This window comes from Helianthus annuus, chromosome 10 (assembly GCF_002127325.2).
Source record: "Helianthus annuus cultivar XRQ/B chromosome 10, HanXRQr2.0-SUNRISE, whole genome shotgun sequence".
Lineage (NCBI taxonomy): Eukaryota > Viridiplantae > Streptophyta > Magnoliopsida > Asterales > Asteraceae > Helianthus > Helianthus annuus.
In genome coordinates, this window is record NC_035442.2 from 36,183,108 (window position 1) to 36,202,966 (window position 19,859).

The following is a 19,859-nucleotide window of genomic DNA, read 5'->3' on the forward strand; positions in this document are numbered from 1 at the left end:
TAAACTGGTTATATTTACGCATCAATGCGCGTATAACCTTCCAGAAAGCGATTTAGAGCCCGAAATCGAACAAGAATTGATATGTGCAAATGATACACATATTTATACAAATCCCAAGTATGAAATACAATATTTCATTGGTTTGGTATTTGTTTGATGGTTGAAGTAACTCAGGTGTCACAGTCTCCCCTACTTCAGTAAATTTCGTCCCGAAATTTATTTAGAGGAAACTTGTGAGAGTTTGAAACATGAAGTTGAAAAGATCAAACAATACTGGTTAGAGTCTTGAACTTCTAGTAACTTTAAATAACATCATGCTTGCAATGTAAGAGGGACACTTTTATACAAGTATATAAAGTGTTATTGGTGCGTCCACCGTACCTTCATTACATTGTTTGCGTTTCGTTATTGTTGTCACTATCAGTTCTTACACATGATAAATCTTACCGGGTTCTCGTGCACTGAATTTCATAATTACGTACGCATCCATAATTACGTAATTCCTTGCATAGTTCACACAGTGTATTTTATAATGTGTAGGGGAAAAACCAAATGAACAAACCTGTAATGAGTGTGCCTAGACCACCATAGGATCCTTGGAACCAATGAATGATCTCTTTAAATAGACCACCATGGAGTCTTTTCAGCTATAACATCACATACCGTTCTTAACCAGATTCTGAATCAATCTTTTGACTAGACCACTCAAAGGGTCTCTTTTAATCATGGAATGGTACTATATAATCCAAGGGTCTTAACTATCACGTAGAAGCCCAATAAGGATTTAAGGTAGTACCTTTTTGAATATCCTACTACGAATCCCTCATATGAAGATATGAAAGGTTCTACGAGGATTTGGATAACGAATATCCAGAGTATACAAAAACACAAAAATGCATAAAAGAAAACACAAAATGCATAGACACATAATCACATAATTGTTTAACTTGATTTGTTATCATTTTGTCAAATTGTTTTTGTTAATTGAGCATATGCATTTAAAGAACACCAGGTATCCAATCAGTGGATTTTGATTGGTGTTTTAAATATTTCAAGAGTCTAACTATAAAGATAGATAGATCTTAAAAAGAAAAATTCGATTTCGATTGTAAGGAATCGAAATGTTCGAATTAAGGTACACAAGGAATTCAAATAAGGGTTCAGATTTGAATGATGATCATCCACGAGGATCTAACTCTGAGGATAAAAAGATCCCATAGACGTGCTTAAGTCAAAACATGAGGTAAAATGCTTATGAAGTTGAGATGCTAGATATGTCAACGCGACATATGAAGCAGAATTTGAAAGTTAAGTCAATGTATGAGAGAATGTTTTTGAAAACTATGCATGGGGTTTCTTTTAAAAAAATATGTTTAATGTTTTTGAAATCTTACATAATACTTTTGAAATCATACGTAGGTGTATTGGATAAAAATGTTTTTAAATCATGCTAGGTGAAATTTTTGAAAGTATGTATAAGGTTTTTGAAAATATGAATAATGCTCTTTGAAATCATGCACTTGATAAATATATACTGTGTTAATATTGTTTTCAGATTATATGAAACATTTTGAAATTATGAAGGTTGTTTTTGAAAACATAGACAATGTTTTTGAAATCATGGAGGTTGTTTTTGAAATACTTATACTATGTATATTGTTATGAAATTAAAATGAAATGATATGGGTATGAGATTGAATATACCCTCAGTCATCTAACCAAGGATTCAAAGGCACAGATGTGCAAAAGCATGATTACTCATAATTTCGCTTTATTTCTTGTATTTCGCCTCCTAGAATGAAACGAGTACTTAAAGTTTTTCAAGGAAATCATGAGCGATCACTTGAAAGGGAGGATCACAAGAGTAGCTTGTAAAGAACATAGTTCCTTGATGTAGGTATCATAGGGAAATGCCATACATACATGTAACTACACTTGTATATCAAAATTGTGAACAACAATTTATTCATAAACTGAACACATTGTTTCCGAGTTCAACAAAGAAACAAAAGCAACAGATACAAATTATTTAAAGCAGTGGCTTCTTCTAACCAGCCAAATGCTCATCCAAGGGTTGGATTTGCATTGATAATCTTTGGGCATTTGTTCCTGAAATGGCTCGTCTCGCCACAGTTGTAGCAAGTACCAGACGGAAACGAGCTTGAGTAGGGTTGACTTGGAGTTGGGTAGCAACAAGGTTTATAGCAGCTTTGTTTTGGACAGCAAAGCGGCATATGTTAACCAAATGTCCCCACCATCCACAGTAGGTACATTTGAAACAGGGTATGAGGTTTAAATGATGACGGTTGCATCGTTTGCACCATGGGGCAGTTCCTAAGTACGGCTTCCTAGCTGGTTGCGCTGCCACTTGGCTAGGTCCCCCTTGATTAGGTGTAACTGTTGTGGGTTTCCTTGAAGCCTTACGCTTCCTTGATTTTGGTGCAGGCTTGACTTCTGCTTCCTTCGGTGACTCTTGAGTGACTCCATTGTTGAGACGAGACATGGCAATGCCTAAATCCACAGACTTCAGAATCACTTCGCCTATTTGCTGGGCAAATTTGGTTGTTTGCTCGGACATTTGACCATTGCTGAGAGGAAGAGATATTCTAGATGGAAATGAAAGACATAGGAAGAAACAAGTGAAAGGTTATCGGATAATCAAAACAGAATGGCAACGCATAAAAATTGCGATCATTTGTTTGTTACCTAAGGCAGACAAATGAGATGGTGACAAATCAGAGTAAACGGGTCATATTAATGTATCACTGAAGACATGTTCGCCAATAAGTGAACAATCACCCCAAGAGTTCCCAGGTAAGAGTGACTGGTCCGATACTGCGGATTTGTACGAACACTCTAGCCTTAGACAGAAAATTCAGAGTACATGCATTCACCCTTCCAGTTTGCACGTGTTCACATCAAAAGACCCAAATTTTGATGAGATTTTGAATACTTAGAGGGTTCAAAACCTTATAACAGAGGGTTCAAAACCTAGTAATCAATCATCCTAGAACAGATGATTAGTTTTCAAAGCGGTTTTGAAATTTATGTTCTTGTTGTGGTCGTCGCCTAAGGATAGGTGACGGTATTGTTTTATGATCTAAACACAAGGATCTTGTGTTAGGGTCCTAGGAAGGTTATAGACTAGGTCAAAGCATTACTAATAACCTAATTCCCTATAACCATGAGCTCTGATACCAACTTTTCTATCACACCCCGACCACGTAAAACAACAAAACATGGCGGAATCGTCGGGGAGTGTGGTAACAGAATCATTGTTTCATAACACATGGAAATTTTAAATTTGGTTTTATTGATTAAAAGAGTTACAATGTTTTAACAAACAAAGAAGTATAACATAATTAACTAGTCTTGCATCTTTTATTGTCACTAAGGCCCAAGTTCGCCTATGTGTATCTTGATCAATCCTATGCATCATCTCCTGAAACACATGTGAAAATAGGTACGTCAGCATAAAAATGCCGGCGAGTACATAGGTTTTATTGATTTAGGATTCATGACTTATAAGTTTAGAAAAACTTGTTTAACAAAAAGTCAATCATGATCCTTGTAAAATGTTTTGTTTTATAAATCATTTGAAAAGCAATGATAGATATGTATATTTAAAAGAATAATGTAAGGTTAAATGAATAACCAAGTAAAATGAGTTTGTATAAGACAAACTGTTTTGTAAAACAATGTCTTGTGAAAAAATATGTTATTTGTGTAAAATGTATGAGTCCAAATTGAATGATTTAAATAACGCTACGACATGTAATATAATACAAGCACTTATATATAGGAAGTACCAGCGGCGTATCCACCATGCTTGTATCATACTACACACGTCTCGTTACTTAAGTCATTTAAACAAACCACCAATGTATAATGTTCATGTTTAAGCCAAATGTCAAATGTTCTTGTATAAACCAATGTCATATGTTAAGACTCAAATGTAATCAAGTAGTATGTGACAAATGTTATGTATGGTAAGTAATATATGATTACCTAGACCAAAAGTAAAATGTACAAAACAAAGTATTTTGAATATATCAAAAACTTGTGTTTTGCAAAGTAAATGCATGTTTTACTAATACAAACACTTATGCGGTAAGTTAAACGCATACATTCAAGCCTTGAGACAGACAGATAACCCTAAGTCAAGGTTATCAAAGATTTGTTTTTGGATTCAGTCATTCCTTTCATCCAAACAAACCTAGGATGTCAGGAACGGGATTTGTCAAGTCCTATGGTACCATTACTTACTATCGAGCGGCGTAGCTAATGTTAATGAATGTATATAAGTCCCGTTTTTACAAACCAAATGTAAACATGTTTTATGAAAATAATGTACCTAGTATGCTTAAGTGAACATACAAGGTAGAGATGTAAACAATGTGTCCATATGTTACAAGAACATATGCAACAGAGATGCAATGTAAAACAATGTGCTAGCATGCCAAGTAAACATACATAGCAAATGAAATGAATGTGAAACAATGTACTAAGTATGCACATAATGGACATACATAGCATAAAATGTAATGTAAAACGATGTACTAAGTATGCACACAATGGACATACATAGCAAAAACATAATGAAATCATGTACTAATAGTGTACTAATGAACATAACAAGTATATGATATGAAAACATGGAAAGCATGAAAGTAACAAGTAGGCACATGTGTTTCACCCCAAAATGTTTGAAAAACGGTAAAAGTGGGGACTATGTACTCACTTGAGGGTGCTTAGTAGTCTTGAATAACAACCAAGCAAAGCTAGAGGGATCACGGAATCAAACGGCACCCTATATAGATAACTACATAAATAACCGACCTAAATCGGTAGATTGGATAGTATGAGGCTTCGAAAACCAAATGAGTATTGGAACTCGTATGATATGGTTTAACTAAGCCCATATACTAAAATGAAACCTAACCTTAGTGCTTACGACCCATTACGACCCGTTTAGGTAGCTTATGCTACTTTAACGCGTCGTTTGAGTAAAGCGCGTTCGGACCGCTTAACTAGTCCTATGACAAGTAAAATGTGCCTTAACATGTCTAAATAGTTACCTAATTACTTTAGCTGTCAAAATTTAGGTTACATATGCTTAAAATGAATTTATGTGTAAAAAGGGTATTTTGGTAATTTTCCTAAGGCATATAAACTACCTATCTTACAACTACTTAAACGACGTGACCATAAGGTATAACCTCAGAAGGTTATTCCCTATACAACAGTGGTCACCTAATGTGTTTGGTCGAATCCTAATGATCGAACAAACAGGTCGGGTTCGAAAGTATAAGTGATTGATTAGATTGCTTACCTTTACGACCCTAAACAAGCACAAATCTAAAATTGACGAGCTAAACATGCTAGAACATCTTTAGTTAAGTTAGAAAACAGGTTTGGTATCAAAATAAACAGTTTTGATACCCTAGAGTAGTACGGTTACAAAATACGCGAGAAAACGTATTTTGGCCGAAACTACGACTCGTCACTGAGCCTAGATAACGTGGTAATCAGTAGGTATAGTTACTAGGGACTATAACCATCGTGATTACGCTCACGTTATGAAGTTCAAATGAACTTCGCATTGACCATAAACTGGTCAATGCAGAAAGTCAAACGCATTTTGACTTTAAAGCTAAAACGAAAGAAAAGAACGAAAGAATACTTACAAAAGGTCCAAGAATGGAAGCTTGATCCGATTATCCTCAGGTATGGAGTATAATAACCCCAACTTAGAGGACAAAATCAGATCAAGGTGTGGAATGAGGTGAAAAGGGTGGGGGTATTTATAGTTTTCCTAGAGCCATTAAGATCGTTTCTTGATTCCCGAGCTTCGATCATGGCCCTACACTTGCACCCATTGATTTAAGAAACCATGGGAACCCCAAAACCAGCCCCTAGAATCAAAGAAACCATTTGCAAGAGTGTGGAATAGCTGGATCAAGCTGGAAATGAATTCTGCTGAACTGAGACATGGATACGGACCTCATCCATAAGTGGATACGGTCCGCATGGACTTTGCAGACCAGCAACTTTCATAAATTGGCAAAACAGGCCCCTGTGACTCCAAACTTGATATTTGATGCATTTTTGATGCGTTTAAGTCCCGTTAACCCCATTTCAAAGCTCTAAAATGAAGTTAAAGTATAGGGAACATAAATTATGCTCAAAAATATCTCGGATGTCGGTTCGTTTGGTCGTACGGTTGCGTTATTCGGTTAATTACGACGGAAGTCGTAACGGACGCAAAAACGATCCAAATTAAGCGACGAATGGAATTTTATCAAGCCAATCACTAAAACATAATATTTTAATGATTACATAAATTCTTGAATGAGAACGTAAGTTATGCGCGAAAATGCAAACTTATGCACTTTTTGACGCTTTTAGTCCCTGAATGACCCAAAAGTTTATTTTAGCACACCGAACCCCTCAAAGCCTATTTCTAAGCTATGTAAAGGATATTTAGGGTGTGTTTAACTTATGATCAAGTTCTGGAATGTTCGTTACAGTACGAATCGGCATACTTTCGCAGTTTGTCGAATTTAGTCCCTGTAAGCGAATAAACTTGATTTCGGTATACCAAACTCTCCAAAACTTATTTCTAAGTTATGTAAAGGTTATTTAAGGTATGTTAAGCCTATGTCACTGTTCTGGAGTGTTTGTTGCATTAAACTGGTTATAATTACGCATCAATGCGCGTATAACCTTCAAGAAAACGATTTAGTGCCCGAAATCGAACAAGAATTGATATGTGCAAATGATACACATATTTATACAAATCCCAAGTATGAAATACAATATTTCATTGGTTTGGTATTTGTTTGACGGTTGAAGTAACTCAGGTGTCACACATAGTCAAGAGCCGGCTTGAAAACTGATCTTCACCAAGGAGATGCACCGATTAACAGGTCAAACATGAATCTTCATCAAGAACAGCATGTTTGTCCAAATGGGCAGGGCCCATCCAGCCAAATAAACTGGACTTGGTGTGTTCCGTTGTTTGATATGTTTTCACGCCGTCTCCGTTAACTCAAAACTGTTACTTAGAAAATTTTTGCAAAAACTTCAGGCTACATACCATCTGGCCTGATGACCATCCGTTCGGATGGAACCCATCCGAATGGATCTGAGTTCGATAATATCCGTTGTTTAAATTTTGTTGCCACGACTGATAAACATTTTTAACAAGACTTCAAATTCTCCCAAACAACCACGAACCATCCGAATAGCCGTCCGTCCGGATGACCATCCGTCCGGATGGAACCCATCCGTTCGGATGCACTGTTACAACACTTAACCCGTTCGATATTCCGCTTACAACCGTTTAGCCCTGAGGAATATTTATGTTATGTTTCCATTCACATGCTGGCCCAGCGCTCCCTTCTGTCACACCCCGACCACGTAAAACAACAAAACGTGGCAGAAACGTCGGGGAGTGTTGTAACAGAATCATTGTTTCACAACCATGGAATAAATAGTTTCATTTTATTAAATCAAATGTATTACATTACATTAGAAATAGAGACAAAACATAAACAAATAGTCTTTCGTTGTTATTAAGTCACTAAGGCCTCGTCCATTCCTATGTGAGCATACACCAATATCATCATCAAATATCATCAACTATTGTACCTGAAACACATGTGAAAATACGTCAGCATAAAAATGTCGGCGAGTACATAGGTTTTATGTGAGTGTCAGATTCATGGCTCGTTTTACATGTTGCAATGCTTATTTAAAAACCTTATTTTGAAAAGTATAGCATTGCGACATAATTAACCAACTCAAATTAAGTTGATTATAATATAAAATCTCGTAGCCATGCTTCTTAACTCCAAAAACATTTGTTTAATTAAACCCAGATTGGAAATCATTTTTGAAATAAAAACTCGAATAGTATATATATATTGTTAGAAAAACCTTGTAGTATAACTTTGTTTTTGATAACCTTGCCCAAGTGATCCAGATAACGCAACGATATATAATGTGTTAAAAGCACTTATATATAGGAAGTACCAGCGGCGTATCCACCATGCTTTTAGCACATTACACCCGCCCCGTTACCTAATCACTTCCCTAACCCAACGGTTCAAACAGATTTCAAACGGTTCATGTCAATCAACAGATACAAATGGTTCACATGGTTCAACGGTTACAAACGGTTCACATAATTCAACGGTTACAAACGATTCACATAATCAAATGGTTACAACGGTTCACATAGTCAAATAGTTACAACGGTTCAAAACGTAATTCAATGTGTCCATATGCTGGATGAGCATATGCAGCAAAATGTAATGTAAAACAATGTACTAAGTATGCACACAATGGACATACATAGCATAAAAACATAATGAAATCATGTACTAATAGTGTACTAATGAACATAGCAAGTATATGATATAAAAACATGAAAGCATGAAAGTAACAAGTAGGCACATGTGTTTCACCCCAAAACATTTGAAAAACAGTAAAAGAGGGGTCTATGTACTCACTTAAGGGTGCTTAGAAGTCTTGAACAACAACCAAGCAAAGCTAGAGGGATCACGGAAATCAAACGGCACCTAATATAGGTAACTACAATAATAACCGGACCTAACTCGGAAGATCGGATAGTATGAGGTTTCGTAAACCAAATGAGTATTGGAACTCATATGATATGGTCTAACAAAGCCTACATACTAAAATGAAACCTAACCTAAGTGCTTACGACTCGATATGACCCGTTTAGGTAGCTTACGCTACTTTAACGCGTCGTTCGCGTAAAACGTGTTCGGAACGCCTAACTAGTCCTATGACAAGTAATATATGCCTTAACATGTCTAATATTATTGTCTAATCAGTTTAGATGTCAAAATTTAGGTTACATATGCTTAAAATGAATTTATGCGTAAAAAAGGGTATTTTGGTAATTTTCCTAAGGCATATAAACTACCTATCATACGATTAATTAAACCTAGGTGACCATAAGGTATAACCTCGGAAGGTTATTCCCTATGCTACTATGGTCACTAAACATGTTTGGTCGGATCCTAATGATCGACCAAACGGGTCGTGTTCGAAAGTCTAAGCGGGTGTTTAGTCCGCTTGACTTACGACTCTACACAAGCACTAAACTAAAAAGTGACGAGCTAAACATGCTAAAACATGTTTAGTTAAGTTGGAAAACAGGTTTGGTATCAAAACAAACGGTTTTGATACCTATAAGTAGCTTGGTTACAAAATACGCGAGAAAACGCATTTTGGCCGAAACTACGACTCGTCACTGAGCCTAGATAACGTGGTAATCAGTAGGTATAGTCACTAGGGACCATAACCATCGTGATTACGCTCACGTTATGAAGTTCAAACGAACTTCGCGTTGACCATAAACTGGTCAAAGCAGAAAGTCAAACGCAGTTTGACTTTAACGATAAAAACGAATGACAAGAACAAAAGAATACTTACAAAAGGTCCCCGCAAGCTATGATCCGATTTACTCTGAGGTATGAAGCATAAACTTCAACTTAGAGAGCCAAAATCAGATCATTGTGGGTTTTGCAAGTGAAAGGAGGTGGGTATATATAGGAAATCTAGAACAGTTAGGATCGTTCATCGTAAAACGAGCTTCGGTCTCATCCGTGCACATGTGCCCATGGTTTTGTGAAACCATGGGAGCCCATAGTTTCATTAAAACCATGTACAAATGAGGGGAACAGCTAGAACAAGCTGGAATTTAGATTTTTCATTTTGGTCCCTTCCTAAGATAACTATGGCAGAATGTCAATTTTGGTCCCTGAACTTCAGAATCTTGCATTTCGGCTCATTTTTGACACGTTTAAGCCCCGTTAACCTCATTTCAAGGATCTAAAATGAATTTAAAGTATAGGGAACTCAAAACATGTTCAAAATATGTCGGATGTCGGTTCGTTTGGTCGTACGGTTGCGTTGTTCGGTTAATTACGACGGAACTCGTAACGAACGCAAAAACGATCCAAATCAAGCGACAAATGGAATTTTCTTATGCCAAACACTAAAATAAAATATTTTAATGCTTACATAAATTTTTGGATGTCCGGATGTATTCAGAACGTAAGATATGCGCGAAAATGCAAACTTATGCACTTTTTGACGCTTTTGGTCCCTGAATGAACATAAAGTTTATTTTTGCGCACAAAACACCTCAAAGCCTATTTCTAAGCTATGTAAAGGATATTTAGGGCATATTTAACTTATCAAGTTCCAGATTGTTCGTTACAGTTCAAATCGGCATACTTTCGCAGTTTATCAATTTTAGTCCTTGTAAGCGAACAAACTTGATTTCGGCATACCAAACCATCCAAAACTTATTTCTAAGTTATGTAAAGGTTATTTAAGGTATGTTAAGCCTATGTCACTATTCCGGAGTGTTTTTTGCATTAAACTGGTTATATTTACGCATCAGATCGCGTATAACCTTCCAGAAAGCGATTTAAGGCCCGAAATCGAACAAGAATTGACATGTGCAAACGATACACATGTTTACACAAATACCATGTATGAAACCCAATATTTCATTGATTTGGTTTTTGTTTGATGGTCGCAGAGGCACAGGTGTCACAGTCTCCCCTACTTTAGGAAATTTCGTCCCGAAATTTATTCGTAGGAGTCTGTCTGTGACTTTGTGTCAAATAACCACCAGAGATATGCAAGGCATAATCCTGTCATTTCCTTAACAGACATTCTTCAAAAACGAAAATGAAGGGACGGGGTCATTTTCCTCAACGAGTATTCTTCAGAAGCGGAAATGAAGGGTTAAACAAACAGAGATTCATTTCCTCAACGGACAATCTTCAGAAACAAAAATGAACAGACGGAGTCATTTTCAACGGGTGCTTCATCAGAAATGGAAATGAAAAGGATGAACAAACGGATATTCATTTCCTTAACGGACAATCTTCTTAAACGAAAATGAACGGACGGAGTCATTTTCAACGGTTGCTTCCTCAGAAACGGAAATGAAGGAATAAACAAATGGATATTCATTTCCACAACGGACAATCTTCAGAAACGAAAATGAACGGACGGAGTCATTTTCAACGGTTGCTTCCTCAGAAACGGAAATGAAGGAATAAACAAACGGATATTCATTTCCTCAACGGACAATCTTCAGAAATGAAAATGAACGGACGGAGTTATTTTCAACGGTTGCTTCCTCAGAAACGGAAATGAAAAGGATAAACAAACGGATATTCATTTCCTCAACGGACAATCTTCATAAACGAAAATGAACGGACGGAGTCATTTTCAACGGTTGCTTCATTAGAAACGGAAATGAATAGGGTTAACTCTAGACACATGACAAAACTTGCTGTGGTTTCTGTGCACTAAATTCCATAATTATGTACGCATCCATAATTACGTGATTCCTTGCATAGTCCGCACAGTGTGTTTCATAATGTGTAGGGGAATAAAATCAAACCTGTGATGAGTGTGACTAAACCACCATAGGGTCCTTTTAATTAGATCGATAAATGATCTCTTTAATTAGACCACCTATGGAGTCCTTTCAGCTATATCATCACATGATATTCCTATCCAGATTTTTGGATCAATCTGTTTAATTAGACCACTCAAGGGGTCTAATTATGGAATAGTACTTTATAATCCAAGGGACTTAACTACAACGTAGAAGCCCATTAAGGATTTAAGGTAGTATCTTTGGGTATCCTACTATGCATTTCCTTATATGAAGATATGGAAGATTCTACGAGGATTTGGATAACAAAAATTTGGATCACACAAAAACATACATAAGCACATAATCACATAATTGTTTAACTTGACCTTTAACTTGTTATTGTCTTGTCATTGATTGCTATTAACTTGATGACGATTTGAACATGGGTATTCAAGGTATACCAGGAACCCAGTCGATGGACTTCAACGTCCTCAAGCATCTATCTGAAAGATAGGATAATCTTCCAAAATTCGATTTTTTTATTACAAGGAATCATCACATTCGAATTAAGGTATACAACAATTAAGGACTTAGGAAATACCCTTAGGTATCCTATCAAGGATTGGGTATTCGTCCAGAGTTGTAACTTGCGCCTTGTACTTCGTTTTCCTTGGAGGAAACATGTACTTATGATTTTCGTGGAAAACGCAAGAGATCAAAAGGTGGGAGAATTTTTTTTGGGGGGTAGTCTGTTCTTCAAGGAATACGATTCCTTGATTATCGGTATTGTAGGGGATATGTTGTTTATACATGCTACCACATCAATATATATATTGCGATGTAAAATAAAAGATTTATTTATAAACAACAATTACAACTATTTCATGGACCATGACCACAAAAGAAAATAATACATAAGGCTTGATTATTTCTAAACAGTGTTGTCTTCCAATTGGTCAGATGCTCATCCCTGCGTTGGATTCGCATTAGCAAGCTTTGGGCAATTTCTTCGGAAATGGCCCATCTCGCCACAATTGAAGCAAGAACCAGGTGGAAAACGACCTTGAGCGGGATTGTTGCTAGCTTGATTTGGTGCAGCTGCAGCTGGGCAAACTCTTGCTGTATGGCCTATGAGTCCACAAGTTTGGCATTTGCGGCACTTTACATTGGCATGATGATGGAGGCTACATTGGTTGCACAAGGGTGCAGTTCCGTTGTAGGGCTTTCTAGCAGGGGGGTTGAGCTGGTTGGTTGGGGATGGCTTGATCATTGTGAGTAACCATGGCGAAGTTCTGAGAAGCCTTTCTCTTCTTTAACTTTTTAGGGGATCCAGTCTGTTCCTCCTTAGGTTTCGATTCCTCGATCGGTTCCTTGTCACTTTTTCGAAAAAGTTTACCTTTCCTGATCTGAGATTCAGTCAAGGTAGCGGATAGCTCAATGGCCTGTCTAACTGTAGTGGGATTACTACCAGTCACAATGTCTTGTACTGAGTCAGGGAGACCATCAATATACTTTTCGATTGCCTTATCCAAAGGCGTGACCATGTTTGGGAATAATAGACTTAACTCCTCGTAACGATCCGTGTAGGCTCGATGCTCACCGCTATCTTGCTTAAGATCATCAAATTCCCTTTCCAAGGCCCTGATCTCATGACAAGGACAGATCATCAGAGCTCGAAGCTCTTCCCACGTTTGAGCTAGTGCCACATCGGCACCCCTATCTCTCATCACACTGTTCCACCACATCAAAGCTCGCTTCTCAAAGACACTAGAAGCGAAGTCTACCTTTCGCTCGTTTGGGCATTGGACATGTCTGAAGGTGCTCTCTGGACTCTCGAACCATTGCAGAAGTGCAGTCGCTCCTTGAGATCCAGAAAACTTTGAAGGCTTAGCTGAGTTGAACGTATTGAAGTTGCAGGGGGCATTGTTGTTGTTGAGAGCTTGGTTACATTGAGCAACGATGTTCGGTATTGCAGCAGTCATTTGCTGCGTAATGACAGCTGCCAGATTATAACAACCCTCGGTAAAACCGACACCCTCATAATATTTCTGACACCCTAATATATCTTTAAATATATCAATATGTCTTTATATGCACCTCGTATGTGAAAACCAAGCCCAAAATACGATATAACATGTTAAATAAATTAAAAACACTAAAAATTAAGCTGAGGCGGGCCGCGTAGGACCTCACCTCAACTTAACGCGGGCCGTATGAAGGTGTAACCGGACTCCGCTGAATTCTTTAGTTAACGCGGGCCGCATAAGAGATTCCATTAGTTAACGCGGGCCGCGAGTGTCTCAAATGGTGGCGCAGCCCGGTGATGACACGTGTCATCATCGTGGCAGACCTATACGCTGACCCAGCCAAGCTACGCAGTTGACCGGAGTCAACGCGGGCCGCGTAAGGTTTAGCCTTACTTCACGCGGGCCGCGAGAAAGTGCGATTTCAGCCCTATAAATAGAAGGCAACGGCCTTCAGTCCGTCTCGCTCAACTTCTTTCTTTCTTTCTAAATTTTCTGTAGTGGCGTTACTATACCCGGGCATTATACCCCCTAAAATAGCGAGATTCTGCTACGATGTAAGTATTATAACCCCTGGAGACGTATTAGATACGCTGTCCGATTGATCTAGGGTTCCGTAACGGCTGTCGTGGTTCTGCCCGACGTAGTCGTTGGAATGCCGTCTCGGGGAGGGTATTACTAATGTTAAAATGGGTTATTATACTAACACACGTGCATTTGTGTAAATTATAGATATTCACCAGGAAACCCTAAAGAATAACCTAAAACAGCAATGTGAGTTAATCCTCTTTTTATATACTCATTTTTGTGAGTTGATCCACGTTTTGTTAACTGTTTTTTACAAAACCTTACATACTTTTCCATGCGAATAACAGTTATTGAGTATTTGTAAGAATACAATTATCGTGGGTATGTTGGGTTTTGTATACAAAATTGGTTACAACCTGGTTAAGGAGTAACATTTCCACAAGTCGGGTGTCGACAGTACCAACGGGTGATAATTGATATAACTTGGAAACAAATGTAATTGCGGGATCGCCTTCAATACTGTTCACTGTGAATTTTATTTAAACCTGATTAAACTGGGATTCACTCACCAGTATTTCCCACTGACAAAATGTTTTTAAAACGCGTTTCAGGTAACAAAATGTGAAAGCCAAATAGAAGCCAGCTGGACAGCACTGGAGGCTTGGAAAAGTGGCAATAAAGTTACCTAAGAATAAAATGGATGTTTTATTAAATAAATAGGATTTGTTTCTATGAAACGTGTGTATTGAAAACTTGGGTTTTTACCCATATGTTTAATGTTATAAAACATGGTGGTTTACTCTGATTAAATATTTCCTAACTACGGTCCTGATGAAAATTTCCGCTGCTAAATTGGATAAATAAATGTGATACCACCGAAACTGGCTCACGGCCGCCCGTTCCCGGGAACTAGGGACCGGGGGTTGTGACACAGATCTTCAATAGGTATATGATTTTCGCGTCGTGGAGGCATTCTAAAAGGGGAAACAAGAGAGGAAACAAGTGAAATGGCATTGGGTAAGAATAGGATGTTACAATTACCAACCAAAAGCATGGGTGATGTCATTTGTTTGAACCACGAAGCAAACAAACGACACTCAAAGGCTAAATCAAAGTAAATAGGTCCCCATAATGTATCGCGAAGACATGCTCGCCTATAAGTGGACACTCACCCCAAGAGTTACCAGGTAATAGTGACTGGTCCGATACTACGGATTTGTACGAACACTCTAGCCTTAGACAGAAAACCCAGGGTACAGGCACCCACCCTTCCAGTTTGCACGTGTTCACATTAATGAGACCCAAACTGTGACGGGATGTTGAAAATTTTGAAGGTTCAAAACCTTATAATAAATCATCCTAGAACAGATAATTAGTTTTCAAAGCAGATTCGAATTTTGTGTTCTTATTGTGGTTGTTGCCTAAAGATAGGCAACGGTATTGTTTTATGACTAAACGCAAGTAAACTCGCGTTAGGGTCCTAGGAAGGTTATAGTCTAGGTCAAAGCATTACTAATAACCTAATTCCCTATAACCATTGGCTCTGATACCAACTTTTCTGTCACACCCCGACCACGTAAAACAACAAAACGTGGCGGAAACGTCGGGGAGTGTTGTAACAGAATCTTGGTTTCACAACCATGGAATAAATAGTTTCGTTTTATTAAATCAAATGTATTACATTACATTAGAAATTGAAACAAAACATAAACAAATAGTCTTTCGTTGTTATTAAGTCACTAAGGCCACGTCCATTCCTATGTGAGCATACACCAATATCATCCTCAAATGTCATCAACTATTGTACCTGAAACACATGTGAAAATACGTCAGCATAAAAATGCCGGCGAGTACATAGGTTTTATGTGAGTGTCAGATTCATGGCTCGTTTTACATGTTGCAATGCTTATTTAAAAACCTTATTTTGAAAAGTATAGCATTGCGACATAATTAACCAACTCAAATCAAGTTGATTATAATTTATAAAATCTCGTAGCCATGCTTCTTAACTCCAAAAACATTTGTTTAATTAAACCCAGATTGGAAATCATTTTTGAAATAAAAACTCGAATAGTATATATATATTGTTAGAAAAACCTTGTAGTATAACTTTGTTTTTGATAACCTTGCCCAAGTGATCCAGATAACGCAATGATATATAATGTGTTAAAAGAACTTATATATAGGAAGTACCAGCGGCGTATCCACCATGCTTTTAGCACATTACACCCGCCCCGTTACCTAAACATTTCCCTAACCCAACGGTTCAAACAGATTTCAAACGGTTCATGTCAATCAACAGATACAAATGGTTCACACGGTTCAACAGTTACAAACGGTTCACATAATTCAATGGTTACAAACGGTTCACATAATCAAATGGTTACAACGGTTCACATAGTCAAATAGTTACAACGGTTCAAAATGTAATTCAATGTATCCATATGCTATGCTGGATGAGCATATGCAGCAAAATGTAATGTAAAACAATGTACTAAGTATGCACACAATGGACATACATAGCATAAAAACATAATGAAATCATGTACTAATAGTGTACTAATGAACATAGCAAGTATATGATATAAAAACATAAAAGCATTAAAGTAACAAGTAGGCACATGTGTTTCACCCAAAACGTTTGAAAAACAGTAAAAGAGGGGTCTATGTACTCACTTGAGGGTGCTTAGAAGTCTTGAACAACAACCAAGCAAAGCTAGAGGGATCACGGAAATCAAACGGCACCTAATATAGGTAACTACATTAATAACCGGACCTAACTCGGAAGATCGGATAGAATGAGGTTTCGTAAACCAAATGAGTATTGGAACTCATATGATATGGTCTAACAAAGCCTACATACTAAAATGAAACCTAGCCTAAGTGCTTACGACCCGATATGACCCGTTTAGGTAGCTTACGCCACTTTAACGCGTCGTTCGCGTAAAACGCGTTCGGAACGCCTAACTAGTCCTATGACAAGTAATATATGCCTTAACATGTCTAATATTATTGTCTAATCAGTTTAGATGTCAAAATTTAGGTTACATATGCTTAAAATGAATTTATGCGTAAAAAAGGGTATTTTGGTAATTTTCCTAAGGCATATAAACTACCTATCATACGATTAATTAAACCTAGGTGACCATAAGGTATAACCTCGGAAGGTTATTCCCTATGCTACTATGGTCACTAAACATGTTTGGTCGGATCCTAATGATCGACCAAACGGGTCGTGTTCGAAAGTCTAAGCGGGTGTTTAGTCCGCTTGACTTACGACTCTACACAAGCACTAAACTAAAAAGTGACGAGCTAAACATGCTAAAACATGTTTAGTTAAGTTGGAAAACAGGTTTGGTATCAAAACAAACGGTTTTGATACCTATAAGTAGCTTGGTTACAAAATACGCGAGAAAACGCATTTTGGCCGAAACTACGACTCGTCACTAAGCCTAGATAACGTGGTAATTAGTAGGTATAGTCACTAGGGACCATAACCATCGTGATTACGCTCACGTTATGAAGTTCAAACGAACTTCGCGTTAACCATAAACTGGTCAAAGCAGAAAGTCAAACGCAGTTTGACTTTAACGATAAAAACGAATGAAAAGAACGAAAGAATACTTACAAAAGGTCCCCGCAAGCTATGATCCGATTTACTCTCAGGTATGAAGCATAAACTTCAACTTAGAGAGCCAAAATCAGATCATTGTGGGTTTTGCAAGTGAAAGGAGGTGGGTATATATAGGAAATCTAGAACCGTTAGGATCGTTCATCGTAAAACGAGCTTCGATCTCATCCGTACACATGTGCCCATGGTTTTGTGAAACCATGGGAGCCCATAGTTTCATTAAAACCATGTGCAAATGAGGGGAACAGCTGGAACAAGCTGGAATTTAGATTTTTCATTTTGGTCCCTTCCTAAGATAGCTATGGCAGAATGTCAATTTTGGTCCCTGAACTTCAGAATCTTGCATTTCGGCTCATTTTTGGACACGTTTAAGCCCCGTTAACCTCATTTCAAGGCTCTAAAATGAAGTTAAAGTATAGGGAACTCAAAACAAAATATGTCAGATGTCGGTTCGTTTGGTCATACGGTTGCGTTGTTCGGTTAATTACGACGGAAGTCGTAACGAACGCAAAAACGATCCAAATCAAGCGACGAATGAAATTTTCTTATGCCAAACACTAAAATAAAATATTTTAATGCTTACATAAATTTTTGGATGTCCGGATGTATTCAGAACGTAAGATATGCGCGAAAATGCAAACTTATGCACTTTTTGACGCTTTTAGTCCCTGAATGAACATAAAGTTTATTTTTGCGCACAAAACACCTCAAAGCCTATTTCTAAGATATGTAAAGGATATTTAGGGCATATTTAACTTATGATCAAGTTCCGGATCGTTCGTTACAGTTCAAATCGGCATACTTTCGCAGTTTGTCAATTTTAGTCCTTGTAAGCGAACAAACTTGATTTCGACATACCAAACCATCCAAAACTTATTTCTAAGTTATGTAAAGGTTATTTAAGGTATGTTAAGCCTATGTCACTATTCCGGAGTGTTTGTTGCATTAAACTGGTTATATTTACGCATCAGATCGCGTATAACCTTCCAGAAAACGATTTAAGGCCCGAAATCGAACAAGAATTGACATGTGCAAATGATACACATGTTTACACAAATCCCAAGTATGAAACCCAATATTAATTGATTTGGTTTTTGTTTGATGGTCGCAGAGGCACAGGTGTCACACCTTCAATCCCACCGACTGTGTTTACTGTAACATCCGTCAAAATCGGGTCTCCGAAATTCGACGCGGATTGTAAAACTGGACCCTTATCAATAAAATAAAAATAAGGATTTTTAATATATTTTTTTTAAATTAATCATATCAATTACTTTTTTAAAATAAGTCCTCGAATGCTTTTACTTGTTAATAAAATATTAATAAAATGTTTTATAAGAACCTAATACTAATAATAATCATTATAGTGAAAGTAATGAAAATAGTCTATGGGATCATTTAATTTATAACCTACATATAAAATACGTTATGAATCATGATTTTAATGATATTTAACTAAGCTATTAGTAACTTAAATTGTAATGTTACAGTAGAACGATTTGCAATATATTTTTGAGGTTAAAAAGCAAACTCAATTAAATAGCAAGGATTTTAAAGATCTTTGTGTCTAATCTTCCAGAGGGATGCAGTGGGGCGGATCTGGCTTCGCATGTCCGTCCATTTGGGCAAATTTTTGATCTTTACATAGCAAGGAAAAGAGACAAAGGCGGTAATCGTTTCGGTTTTTTATCGATGCTTGATGTTAAAGATAAAGTGGAACTGTTAAGGAATTTGAAGACCATTCGCATGGGGGATTACAAGTTATGGTTCAATATAGCCCGGTTTGTGTTAGAAGACGGCGAGATTAATAGTCATCGGGAGGACAGATCTAGAAATAAGGTACCATCACATGAAGAACGGAAGCAGGATCCGAAGTGTGGGACGACAGAAGGCGTGGATCGTTCTTTTAAATATATGTTAGTGGGAAAAACAATCAGTGTGGATTTTGATGTGAATGGGTTTGGTTCAGTGCATGGTCGTGCGGTAGCAGTGAGGCTGGTCGATTTTCATACATTGAAGAATATCAAAACCCTTTTGAAAGACATGGGATTCGTAGCAGAAAGATTGCAATATATTGGTGGCCTCGATGTTCTGATAACGTTTAGAGATTCCGAGTTGGCTATTAAGTTTAAGGATGATGCTACGAGGTTTCATGAGAAGATATCAATGATCGCATTGTGGGAGGGGCAAGTTCTAGGTTTCGAGAGACTTGCTTGGCTGAAAATCCAAGGAATAC